This window comes from Betta splendens, chromosome 2 (assembly GCF_900634795.4).
Source record: "Betta splendens chromosome 2, fBetSpl5.4, whole genome shotgun sequence".
Lineage (NCBI taxonomy): Eukaryota > Metazoa > Chordata > Actinopteri > Anabantiformes > Osphronemidae > Betta > Betta splendens.
Genome location: NC_040882.2, coordinates 24081390 through 24093930, shown reverse-complemented (window position 1 = coordinate 24093930; position 12541 = coordinate 24081390). Strand labels below are relative to the sequence as shown.

The 12541-nt window shown below is 48.2% G+C and overlaps 1 long non-coding RNA gene across 2 annotated transcripts in view; it reads left to right on the top strand.

Moving 5' to 3' along the window:
- Positions 1-5704: 5704 nt before the first annotated feature.
- LOC121202582 (uncharacterized) overlaps positions 5705-12541 on the top strand; it is a 39938-nt gene continuing 33101 nt past the window's right edge. For both annotated transcript variants that reach the window (XR_005898326.2, XR_008696668.1), the window contains exon 1: positions 5705-6105. This is a non-coding gene — a long non-coding RNA (uncharacterized LOC121202582). The remainder of the gene's footprint in view (positions 6106-12541) is intronic.

Here is a 12541-nt window from a genome sequence, read left to right as displayed (position 1 = left end):
GCTTTAATTTGTCAAACCTTCGAGTTGGTACATTTGCAGCTGATGAGGTTTCATTTCGATATTTCTCTGTGCAGGAGTTAAAACCTTTCGCTGGTCTGGGATCCAACATGTCTACAGATGCTCACCTCCTGCCTCATGTCAACCCCGTGATGATACGCACCCTAGTAGAAGGTTGACCTGTGACACAGCATGTCCTCCAAAGTCCCATCACCGACGTCCATTATCACAGCGCTCTCCTCTCATGAGACCTTGGTATTCGCGTTGATCTGGGCATCAAGCATTGATAAACTCTCCTCCATGACGCACCACTTTTTAAACCAATTAGGCCTCCAAAGCCTTCACCACTGACAAGTTGCCAATGTAATTTCCATAACAGGGCTATTGGCAGCCCTCAGGGCCGGTCCTACAGCGTTCGGGAAGGCGCTGCCATGCGTCTTAGCAGCGGTCTCAATTTACGGGTCTGGAAAGGCACAACGTCAACAAGCCAAGCGGAAAAGACACGAGTCAGCACAGTTTTGAGCTTTACTGCAAATGTGGAATAATGACGTCAGTGTAACTCACGACTGAACTGGTCCGATGCGCGTAACTCTGGAGGTGGTGTCTCTCAAGGACAATTACCAGTTTCCTAACAGTGTGACCCCACATTACAGCAACGCCGTGAATCAACTTTATTGGATTACCTCCCAACCTTGACCCCCTGTCTGAGGAGGAGGAGACCATCTCAGTGTGGGAACTCATCTCCCACTGAACTCCAGTAATGTATTAGATGTTTTGGAGCCTCTAGCAGTTGTTTATTGGGGACTTCTATTGAGGCCGTGCTGAGATAAGGAAAGAGAAAAGAGTTATTGCAGGCTGAACACACGGTAAATCATTAAAGAAGGTGGTCATGTGCAGCATTTTAAAATTAAGCACTCCCACTCATTAACAATCTGTTATATTTAGATACTAATTTATTGCCAAGGCTGAAGTACTGTACGTTGCATACGTGGTCCATTCGCAGTTTGTTTTCACAATAAAGTTCAAGTAAGTGACGGCGTCAGCGAACATCAAGCGCGCGCGGATCTTCCGCCGTTGTCTTTGTTGCCGCGAATTGTTATGAAATGTCACAATTCAAACAGGCCGTTCCTCTCCATGGTTACCGCTGCCCTTTAAAAGCCCCGCGATACGTCGCGTCCTCAGACTCAGACCAGCACATGAATGGATGTCAAGAGATGTTATCAGCAACATTTCAGCCTTTTTGAAGTATAAAAAGGCTGCCCAAACATGTCTGAACATGTGGCTGAATTACTTAAGGCTGCCAGGAACCCACTGATGTCCTTGATGGGATGTGATGCCCATGTAATCAATCTTGAATGGATGCCTCATGCTCCGAACGCTGCTCGCATTATAATATCTATAGATATAAAAGCTAGAGTGATGCAGGCCAGACGGGGGGAGAGGAATGAGCCACGTCTGGATTTATACACGCTCTGGCCTTTTTAAACACGCGATAAAAGTCTCTACCTCTTATCAGCTGCTGTAATAACGCACTGTGATAACTGTTGGCTCCAATTAGAGATTTAATTGCTATTAGTTTCACTGTCCAACGCAATCCTTGTCGTGCGAGCGTCCATCATAATACATCAAAAGCAGCCATATGATCGGTGAAGGAGAACCTTACTTTAACACTGGCCAGGGCATGTTTCTCTGCATCTAACACGAAAACCAAAAAAAAGAAAAGACCTCAATCGAAAATCATTTCAAACCAGCAGGAGAGCGGTGTAACAGACTTCCAGGGCAGCAGCGGCAGCGAGAGCTGCTGCATCCACCGTCTCGGGCTCTTCAATTGAGTCTCTCTAGTCACGTAAGGTGCGTGGGCGAGTGAAGGCTCTGGTTTCTGTCTTTGCCGGCCTGTCGGTTTCATCAGCGGGCACACCGCTCTGTTACTCGACATCCTCCTCCAGAGAAGACACCTGCTGTTTTCATCTTGAAATCTCATGTCGGCCTGTGATCAATCACTCCCTGTCAGGAGAAAGCGGAGCTGATCCATAGCTGTAGTGTCTGGCCGTTGTGAGTCGGCTGCACCGAGGGCCCACGGTGCTCGTTCGCCGCTCGCATGTGGCTCTCCTCCGTCGATACCAGCAAAAAATACCAGAAATTGCTACGCCGAAGGAGCAAAATCGTTCCATGTAGCTACGTTGAACCCATCGGCATCAATTCGCACGTAACTCTGGTGTAAGAATTGAATAATATTTGATTCCCGGCCGCCGCTGATGTGCCACAAGAGGTAAAGAAGGAGTAATGCGAGGACGGCCCTGAGTGTGGGTGACTTTCCCAGCTAATAGTGCTGTCAGTGGCTAATCACACTGTCGGCCACCATTACCGTGAAGGCGTCCATCTTGTCTCAGTAATCGGCTTGAGCCTGAACTAAAAAGGGCCGAGTTCTGGCCCGCGTTCAGCAGCGGCCGCACCTCCTTCCAAAGTTTGTGGAGGAAAACTTTGCTGCATTGCTTCACCGCGTGCAGTTATTCGGGTATTTTATGGACCCTGTCGTTTGCCTCCTACTGTGAGTGGCACGTGTGCGCGTGCAGGTCCGTTAGTGGCGCGTCGCCTTATAAACGAGCATGGGAGGGTTGTAGTAACAGCCTCCTGTGGGTGTTACGCTGTCATCACAGTTGACCGACAGCGCTGTCATCAGTGGTTTGTGCACACGCATGTGTGAAAGACACAGACGACGCCCACTGTATGTACGGATTCAGTTCAGATTGCTGAGTTTATCAATTGGATCAATAATGAAACATAATACACATCAGTGTTGTTCAAGCAACCGGCCAAAAAGACGCTCACTTCCTGGTGATCGAGGGTGAAGAGTAGCGCGTGGCCTCGTAGCGTCTCACAGGTCGCTCCTCAAAACATGGCTGACACGAGAGTGGACGCGACGCCAGCGACGCGGCGCCATTTGCATTTCTCATTAAAACAACATGGTGTGTTTTGGCTGCAGCGGGAGCGAGCGCACACCTCGACGTGCGCGGATGTCACACGTCGCCGTCTCTGTTTCCTCAGCAGCCAGTGTGTGTGTGTGTGTGTGTGTGTGTCTTTCCTTCTCAATTAGTTAAATCAGAGCGACGGAGCCAACTTTAGGAGGACTATGTGTCAGATTCCTCTGTCCCTTGTTTGCCACATCAAAGCAGCTCGTAAATAGATTCCTCCTCCTTAGGCGCACAAATCAAACATGTTGCTTGTTGTTGTCAGTGTGCCGATGCTGTGTGCTCTTATTAATCTCTGTAATTTCAACAGACATAAGGGGGGATGCTATCGTTTTTGTGTCACCGGCCGAGCGCTGCAACATTGGCTTATTGGTTATGGTTGAATTATTCATTTGAACCACAGGATTGCTGCTTGGCTACGTGGTCCATGTCAATGAGCGCGTGCGAGCTTGACGGCCGCTGGCTTTGGAACGCGATGGCGGAGCCCGAATGATCCACGCGCGCCGCGCTAACTTTTCCTCATCAGCAGAACTGCAACACTTCTTTCTTTCTATTTTTTTATTTTTTATTTTTTTATTTCTGCCAGTGTGATTGATCTTGACCATGATCCAGCATTGCTTTTTTCATCACTGGCCGCATTGCACAGTAAAACATTTTCAACATGCTCTGAGATCCGCTGATGAATTGATCCGCTGGACTTCAGCGGCGTAGTAGTATTTCATGATGATTCATGTTTTGGGAGAATTGATTATACTAAGCAGCTTGGGCAGTTTATGCCGGTCGCTCCACAGCGACATGCATCACGTTCGCTCCCTGAAGACTGTACTTAGGAACATTTGCTCCAGTTGAATCAAATGTCAAAACTTCTAATCAATGACTTGTTCAAGTTTAAAAAAAAAACCTTTAAAAAACCTGAACAAAAAAAATCTGAATATTGCTGAGCAGCTTGGATTTAACATTACCTCTGTAAGCAGACGCTCAGATTTATTAGCTCATTTTAAACAAATCAAATGTCAGGTCAAAGGACAAAGCAGCAGAATCACAAATCAACAGTGATTTAATCAAGTTTAGATTCTCATATCATGGTCATAAACATATATTTGATTTAGAATTTTCTTTTACAAAACTTAGAAAGAATATTTTTCAACTATTAATAGACCAGATTCTTCTATTAATTGAATAAATTTCAAATTCCAAGTGTTATTTGATTTTTTCTCAAAGTATTAATAAATTGTGATGTTCATATTTAGCGGGTGTTTGTGGACAGCGTGTCCGTGCCAGATACGTTTGGCACCATCGTGAGCGCTGACATGGACGTTTAATTCTGTATGTTGACTGAAGTATCGCTGGGCCCCTTAAGCCCACCAATGATAATGCCAAATAAAACGTAATAGCCCTAGAGCCTATGATTCATGTCTTCATCCCTGCAGCTACATTAAACAGGCATCGATCGTCCCCAACGCCCACCCTAATCCTAATGCAAAAAATAAAAAGCGTGCAAATTCCCCCAGCAGATATTCCTCCGCTTTCTCCGAGAGTCTGTGCTGAGTGTGTGCAATCAATACATGCTTTTGGGTGTAAAATAACCTTTTGATGACCAGTGAGGAAATGCAGGCCATTCCGAGCGTTTCTCACACACCCCTATTGATTCCCCCATCTGTGTGCTTCTCCCCCCGCGCTCTCCTCACTCCAGCGCGCCGCCATAGTCTCTCCTTTATCCCGGCGCTCGCTGGAAATCCTCTGCCTTTACAGCTGTGAGTTTAACAGCACATGTGGTTGCCTCGGCGCTTTAAAGGTTAGTTTGGCCGCTTTGCTTCCCCTGTGTTGGGGGGAAACGTGTCCCGCTGTGCTCGCTGAGCTGAGCAGCCAGTCCACTTAGTGCTACTTTGCTCCTTGGCACTTTTTAAGGAATGCTGCTTTGTTCGGGAGAATGGTGGATAATGTACAGCTGTGGCTCATTTGTTTAATAAATGGGGATGTTTTAGGACAGCTGGAAGCTGATTTATGCGAGCGACGAGGTCGGGGGCATAATAAGGGGTGTCTGCAAAGCTAAACTCCTTACATTCATGAATTCTAGTCGTGTTTGCTCATAATTTACTTTACTGACTTATCCGTCAGCGATGTCTAATTTTTTCTCGGTTTCCCATTTTTGTATTCAATGTGCTGCTCAGAAAACTCACTAATTGCCTTTTAGGAATAATGATGGTTCATGTTTTCTCCCAAAAAATCTATGCTTATTTTCTCCCAATTTGACTGGATTCACCCTGAAATACATCCTCTGATTCAAAATATTTGAACCTCGCAGTCCCTGGCTGTTGAATTTATTTAATGAAATATGTTAATAAATCTCCTCTTTCCGCCAGAGTAAGCAGACTCAGCTTCCTTTGTGGACTTTGGCACCAGCCAAATAAGATTTGTTCCCTACATCGTGGCCATTTACTTAGTCTGGCGGCTTATTACCGTGCTTGTGTTGCAGCATAATCGACAGTGGAATGAGAGGCTAAGACTAATTTGCCAGGTCGTTAGGTTAAGGGGAAAGTTATCACAGGGGACGAGCACGTGCAGCAGATAAGCCGGCGAAACACACAGAGGATAAGAAACAAAAGTCGAGCAGCTGGAAAGACCTGGACCTGCATTATACCAATATTATGGTGTTTATCGGCCTCTTTGGAATGCACATGCATGATCGTACCACGTCTCCTCTCAGTGTTGGTGAACACGCGTCTGAGCCTTGTTCATGTCACAGTCAATAGCGGCCATTGATCGCGTGTAGAGTGTGAGGATGCGCCTTTGTTTGAGAGAGGCAATGAAAACTGTAAATACTGCTCGGCGTCAGTCGTAAACTAGAAAGACTCCTCTTTTATTATTGTGGAATTTTGTGAATGACTTAAAAGTGTGTTTGTGCCGCAGGATATTGTGGATCATGAACCTGAGGGGCTGATGTCTGCGCGTCTTGATTCTTTTTTTATTTTTCCAGCACGTTGACGAGAGAGCGCGGCTCAGCAGCAGCTGCTCCAGGACATCGTCATCGCTCTCGGCCTAACGAGCCCGGGGTGAGACGGGAACGCCGGGCGGCCGGGGCGGAGGGAGGAACCCTGCAGCCACGCCAGCTGTCCACGCAGACGCGCGTGGGCTTCAGGTGAGTCCCGCGAATCCTCACGCTCGCTGACGCACGTCCGAGTCGCACTCCAGCTTCAGCAACGTGCCGCACTCGCGAGGTCCTCGGTGAGAAAATGCACCGGAAAGTTAATAAACCTTTAACAGTGTTTACAGTTTGGCCACAGCACATCATAATTTCATGACCTCTCACCTGAAATCACTCCCACAGTAGCTGATAACAGCTAATCGGCTGCCGGTGTTGTTAATCAGTGTAAAGATCCCTGCAATTTCCTCAGCATCACGGCTTCGTTTTATCCCTTTTCCTCTCGGTCTCAAGGCCCCAGAACCTGGGCAGAGAAAAAGGCAATTAAGCTAATGCAGTATGGGTGTCATAAGGTTGTAGATATTTCAAGAGCAGAGCAATTTACCACTTGGAAGAAGAGGAGCGGGCTTGCATAAAACATTCTCCTCTCTCACAGATTTATTATGCTTTTAGTTGTGTTATATGTGATACAATTAGTGGTAGGTGCCAATAAGTCTCGCGGCTCAAGGACGTGGTCATCGCCGGGCCATCTGTCATTAATTGCATTCTCCTGTTATGTGGCAGGCGGGCTCGGGGGGGGGGGTCTCACCACAGGTGTGGGCCGAACACTCATGTCAGCGCAGATGATTTAAAGAAGTAGGACGCCGGACCTGTCCTAGAAATGAAAAGTTTTGCCGTTTCTCTGATTGCAGGCGACTTTACGGCGCCGCCGAACTGTTGGACTTCTCCCAGAATCGGCGTCTGGAGGCGCAAAGCCTGCTCCTTGTAGAAATCCACCAGCAGCCTATTAGAGCCTTATCATCTCATTTGGCTGTGTCATCTTCATTAAGGAGCAAATGGGTGTAGAACTGCAGAGGGCAGCAATGATATGTACAAGGAAGGGCCCCAGAGTGCCGTGTTATCTGTGGGAGGGAGGGGAGGGGAGACCTGACTGCAAAATGTCCCACGGTGCTCGCGTGCAGCCGCGCACGTCCGGCGTGACTTATGTCTGCGGAGGAGCCGTAATCGCCTCCTTTTAATCAGGAATCTGGGAGTCGCCGGCTTTATGGTTCCCGTTTTATGAGCGTTACATTAGCGAGCCCGATATCTGGACAATACAGTACAAAGCAGATCTTGTTTTCGGGCCGGCAGTAATGGACGTGTTTCTTCTGGGTTTGAGGGAAATGCCTGCTGATAGCGGCGGCCCTATTGCTTTTTAACAGCCTGCTCCCGAGCGCCGGCGGCGGCGCAGCAGCACCCTTTATCAAGAGCTGTTAAGGTGCACTGTGAAAATTTAAAAGCAGGTGTGAAAAGCTTCATATAGGTCAAATCGGCCCGGTGTCAGGCTGATGCGGTCCACTCTGCCGCCGTTCCATTCAGATTTAGGAACAGGATGCTTAGAAATGCAATAACACCAGCAACACGCGCCGCAGCTACCTCACGCTGCCACTTTGGACTTTCATATATGTGTCACACGCATCTTCACACGTGATGGGTCACAACTAGAATGAAATGAAATGAGGAGCGTGAGAGCGTCATTAGCCCACACCCTCCACCACGCGTCACTGGTGTTTGCTAGCTTGATGGGCGTTAGCGTGTCATTAGCCCACACCCTCCACCACGGCGTCACTGTGGTGGAGCTACACTGCTAGCTTGATGGGATTTGAGCTAAATTTAGAGGGATCACGTCTGCTGTGCGTTTAAAGTCTGCGTTACCTGGGCAAAATGCGACTTTGCGTGGCTCCCTGACAACGTGTCACGACAAAGAAGAGCCGCTGACGCCGAGAAGGACGCGCGACGCGCGCTCTATTCCGGGGGAGGCGGCGCCGCGTCCTCCGCTCATCAGCGGCGCCGGGTAAAAGCAAGATGGCACCCCGTGGTGTCGTGAAGGACAGGTGGGGAGACGAGCTCCTGACACTCTTTGGCGTGCGCGCGCCAAATCGCCCGTCATGTCAGGCTTTGACAGCGCTCATTTTGGCGCTGAGGGTTTGACTTGACAGCTTGGCAGAGATGCAAATGATCATTTCCCGCTCCTTCGTACTTGGGACCTTGAAAGCCAAAGGTTGGCAGGTGGAAGTTGCTTAAGCATTCACGGCTGGGAGACGGCGGGTGTCTGAAGCGTCTTTGGGCGGGTTGATGGACTTGTGATTGACAGGTTCTTATGAGTGAACTGGCAGAGTACATGCAAACAAACAGACAAGGGCAAAGTCGACGCCTTTGAACTCTTGGAGGCCTGGTGAAAATCTAGCACTGCTTCCACTGGCGCCGCGTCAAGTGCTGAAGCCGGTGAATCCCTATCTGCGTCACAGTGTACGGACGAGATGAGTGGCGCCGGCATCGTATGACAAATACGCCGTTCACCTCAATCTTCTAATTGTGCATTAATTCAATAAGTGTGTAAAACGGCTCATCGGAGACATCTTGAGATTTGTAAATATTTTGAAAGTATTTGTTGAAGGGGGTGCAGGAGAATAGGCACGGAAAGGGCTCTCTGCTGGGCTGGGGAATAGCAGGCTGGGATGCACCATCTGGCCTGTTTTGCATATTCTTTCCATTTGAATTGCAGATTGAGGTAGACGGGAATTTTGGGATGTGAGCAGTGGCAGACTTCACGGGGAAGCGACCAAAGCAAATCTCTGTTTAACGGTGATTTCCTCCCTTTGTAAGGACTAAGTGCGACCAAGATCCTGCATTTTTTTTACTATGATCCAGTTTCGGTCATTTGTTTGCCAGCAGTGAGGTCGTGAAGAAGCACCTGTGACCCAGTTTCACTGTAGAAGAAAATTTTGCGCCCACTGGTTGACATAAATTTTCCCACCATTCATTTTCAGCTCTCGTACAGTAGAGTCCTGTCCAACAACAACCTGTGTGCAGCTCGTTTATCCGGTTTATAAACTCCCACAGCTTTGTCATCAGCCTTAATAATTACAGCCATTCCATTTCCAAGGACTTTGGTTTCACATTCTCCTCGACGTGTGGGACCCAAACACTCCCATCGTAGACAATTTCAAGGACTTTGTTTTACTTAACACTTTAAAAATGTCGGTTATAATGTGCAACTGTGGTCAATGTTTATGAACAACCGTAAAGGCAAACTTAGTGTAGCGTCACAGCCGGGCTATTATACTATAAAAATTAATGTCCATGAAGAGAGGAGAAGGGAAGAGAGGACAATGCAATCATTAAATGGGAAATTACTGCTGTGTCACTCAGATGAATGCTGTGCATAATAACAGCATTGTAGGTTTTAGTGCACGGGAAAATGCAGCACGAAAAAAAAGGACTGACAAAATGGAAAAATAGCTGTTTTTACATGGTCGTGAGAAGAAGACATTAATATGATTTGGTACAAAAGACAAACCTGAGGAACATTTTCTGATTTCTCAAAAGTGAAAACACTTAATAACACCCCAAGGCATCGAGAAACAGATCTGTGGAGTAGTTCTGAGAGGGAGCCAGAATATATGAAACTCTCCAAACTTGGCCACTGACTCAGAGCAGCCATAGGAAAAATCGATAGAAGCAGATGCCCTATTTTCCCTTCATCTTGAAAACTGATGTATAAAAAAAAGCCCTATCCTCAAAGGTTAATGCCTGTTCTCTGGGCCCGTGTAGGAGCACTTGAGCCTGGGGACACGGGGTCTGATAGAAAGAGGAACTGGGATGGAGTGCACATGGTCAGGAACATCTCTGGCATTTCATCCTCCCGTGGAAGCGATGCAACGTCGCCCTGACATTACTCAACCCCGAGACGATGAATCAGGCGCAGACAGCGCCTGAGCCACGACGCCGTATCGGGCCGGGAGGCAATAAAAGCGCCCGCGTGTTGAGGATGCCGAGCGGATTTAGATTACGTCCGTGCATTTATGACAGATTATCGAAAACACCGCAGACTGGAGTTTGAATTCTTTAACTGGGGTGAAGTAAAGTCAGCCAGGATCAAAGTATGTCCTCGGCTCCTTAATCTGTGGCCGATATGGCCATTTATGAAACACTTCCAGTCTTCATAACATTATTCAACCCTAAAAGCAGTACGCTGAGATAATGGAAAACTCCCGGCGGGTCACAGAATATAAATCTTTTCTTGCCCTTGATCTAAAAGCTTCGGTGTATTTTAAGTTGTATGGTTGGAGAGGCTGAAGTAATAAGGGATATTATCTCAATGAGTATTACTGGGTTCCAGGTGGGTTGTGGCCACTCCATGTGGGTGGCTTTTCAAGAGGCGCATTTGTGGAAATGCAGTACAACCGCTGATGTTAACCGTTTCTTCGCCTCGGTTCAAGGTTCTCCGCCGCTCCGCGTCTTTCTGTTGACTGTAACTTCATCAAAAGAGCTTTGCATAACATATTTGCCTGCTGATTATATAAAGCTTTGCATCCCACGCTTGCCAATGGCAGCTCCAGACCACCTACTTGTTAACTAATGCTTTGGGCGCCTGCCGTTTTTAAAAGGCGCAGCTTTTCAGCACCTTGGAGCCACAGGAAGTTACGTATCACGCGACGATCGGGACTGATCTCTGGACGGACGCGAGCGCAGGCGGAGGCAGAGTTGGAGCCGACCCGAGGAAAGGACACAGAGGCAGCAGATTAAACCTTATCACATTTAAAGGACTGGGACCTTGAAATAATGCATCTTTAATATGATTACCTGCCAATAGCGCGAGAAGGGAGGAAAGCACCCACACGTCTCCTGAGTGCCGTCGTATCTGCCTTGACCTTCAGAGAACACGGCCTTAAATCTACGTCCCCCGGAGCCTGATTTTGCTTTGAGACGGCGACCGGTTGTTGAGGTGGAAGCTTTTCAATCAAGGAAAGAAACGTTTTTTGATCAGTTGAGAAGTACTGGTTCAAAATGTAAATACGTTATTATGGGTAGAGAGTACGAATTCATCTATTCCCAAAGAATTGAGGAAATGAATTATAAACATTAGTATTTTCATTTGTGGGCAGTGCATTTATTTACTTAAGGTCGTTGTCTCCAACGTGGTTGTTTCCACTGTGTCCGTCCTTGAACCAGTGCTATCGCTGGTTACGGGCCATCAGATCTGCCAAAACCAGACCAAACACGTGACAGGTCCACATGTTCTGGATGCTTTGTCCCAACCGACCTGTTCGACCTGTTAATGAAGCCTCGCGACGCGCTGCCGGGCGTCACGTGTCGGCTCCTGCTGCTCCTTCGGGGTCGGCTGGATATGTTTGGCCGGCCAGATTATAATTTGATTGGCTCCGTTGGTAATGATCTGCATTAGCTCCATTACTGGAAACTATAAAACCCAACAGAGAATGGACTCAATCTTGTTAATATCAATTTCCTTAATGTTAAAAGCACCGAGGTGGATGTAGCGGGGGAGACGGAGAGGGAAGGGGAAAGAAATGTTCTGATGCAGTGCAGCAAAGTAAGAGCGTATCTAATCTGACACCTAGCACTCCTGGCTAATGTCTTGATAGGGCATAAGTGGATCATTTCTGCCTTTAGAAAAATTTCCGCGGTGCACCTTGAAAGACTGAACGATCCCTGCGCCTGTTCTCTGAACTGTGCCCCTCTGTCCTTTTGCTGTTCGTGTAATATTTTCTCTGTCTCCAACCTTATTGATTTCAGATTACAGCCGCTTTATGTTTCCCCGTGTCTCGTGCTTTGGTACAGTGAGACACCTCGCATCGCTGCCTACTGTAGTGTAGGTTTGCAGCTCGTCGAGCCCCGGGGCTGTTTATAGTTCTGTGTAGCGTCGGTTCAAATGTCAGCGCGGATTCCTGGACGCGTGGCTGTACCGCAGTGCCCGGCGAGCCTTTATAGGCGCTGCTCGACGCAGGGGATGGGAGGAGCGCGGTCATCGATCACATCTTTGCTTTGTCATGGCTGCGATGAAAGCGGGGCCGGGTGGGGCGCGTGTTAAGTAACCGGCTCGCCGGCAACGCTGCACACCTTTTCCCGGTTGCACGGTAATAATCTGCGTCCTTTACACCGCGCAAGGTCAAGGCAAACAAATCACTCCTCAGCACCGTCTTTTCACTATTTATAGCAACCTTAGCCGCCGTGAAGGTTACGGCACAGAACCCCAGCCGACGTCGCCTCCTCAGTCAGCTGCCGTGACTTGAGCGCTTCATCAAGCGATGACTCAGCCCTTAATGTATGCTTTCATATGTAAATGTCTGACCGATGGATCCTTTATTAACCGTAACCACTGCTTTTAGCGTTCGCGGCGGCGCGCGACGCGGCGGCGTCGTAGCGACGCTGCGAGTCAACAATTACCCAACGGATGGTGGAAATGACAGGGTGCGCGTCGGCCGGTGGCGCGTCCCACTCCCGCGCGATTGATGAGGTCATTTATCTCTGCCCGGCCCGTCCGCTGCCTTCGCGCCCCTCTGTTGCTGTGAAAATGAATAGCCCCCGTAAAATGGGGGAACCGTGTCCTGAAAAAAAACCTGTCTTTACAATACCACAGAGGCGTGTTTAT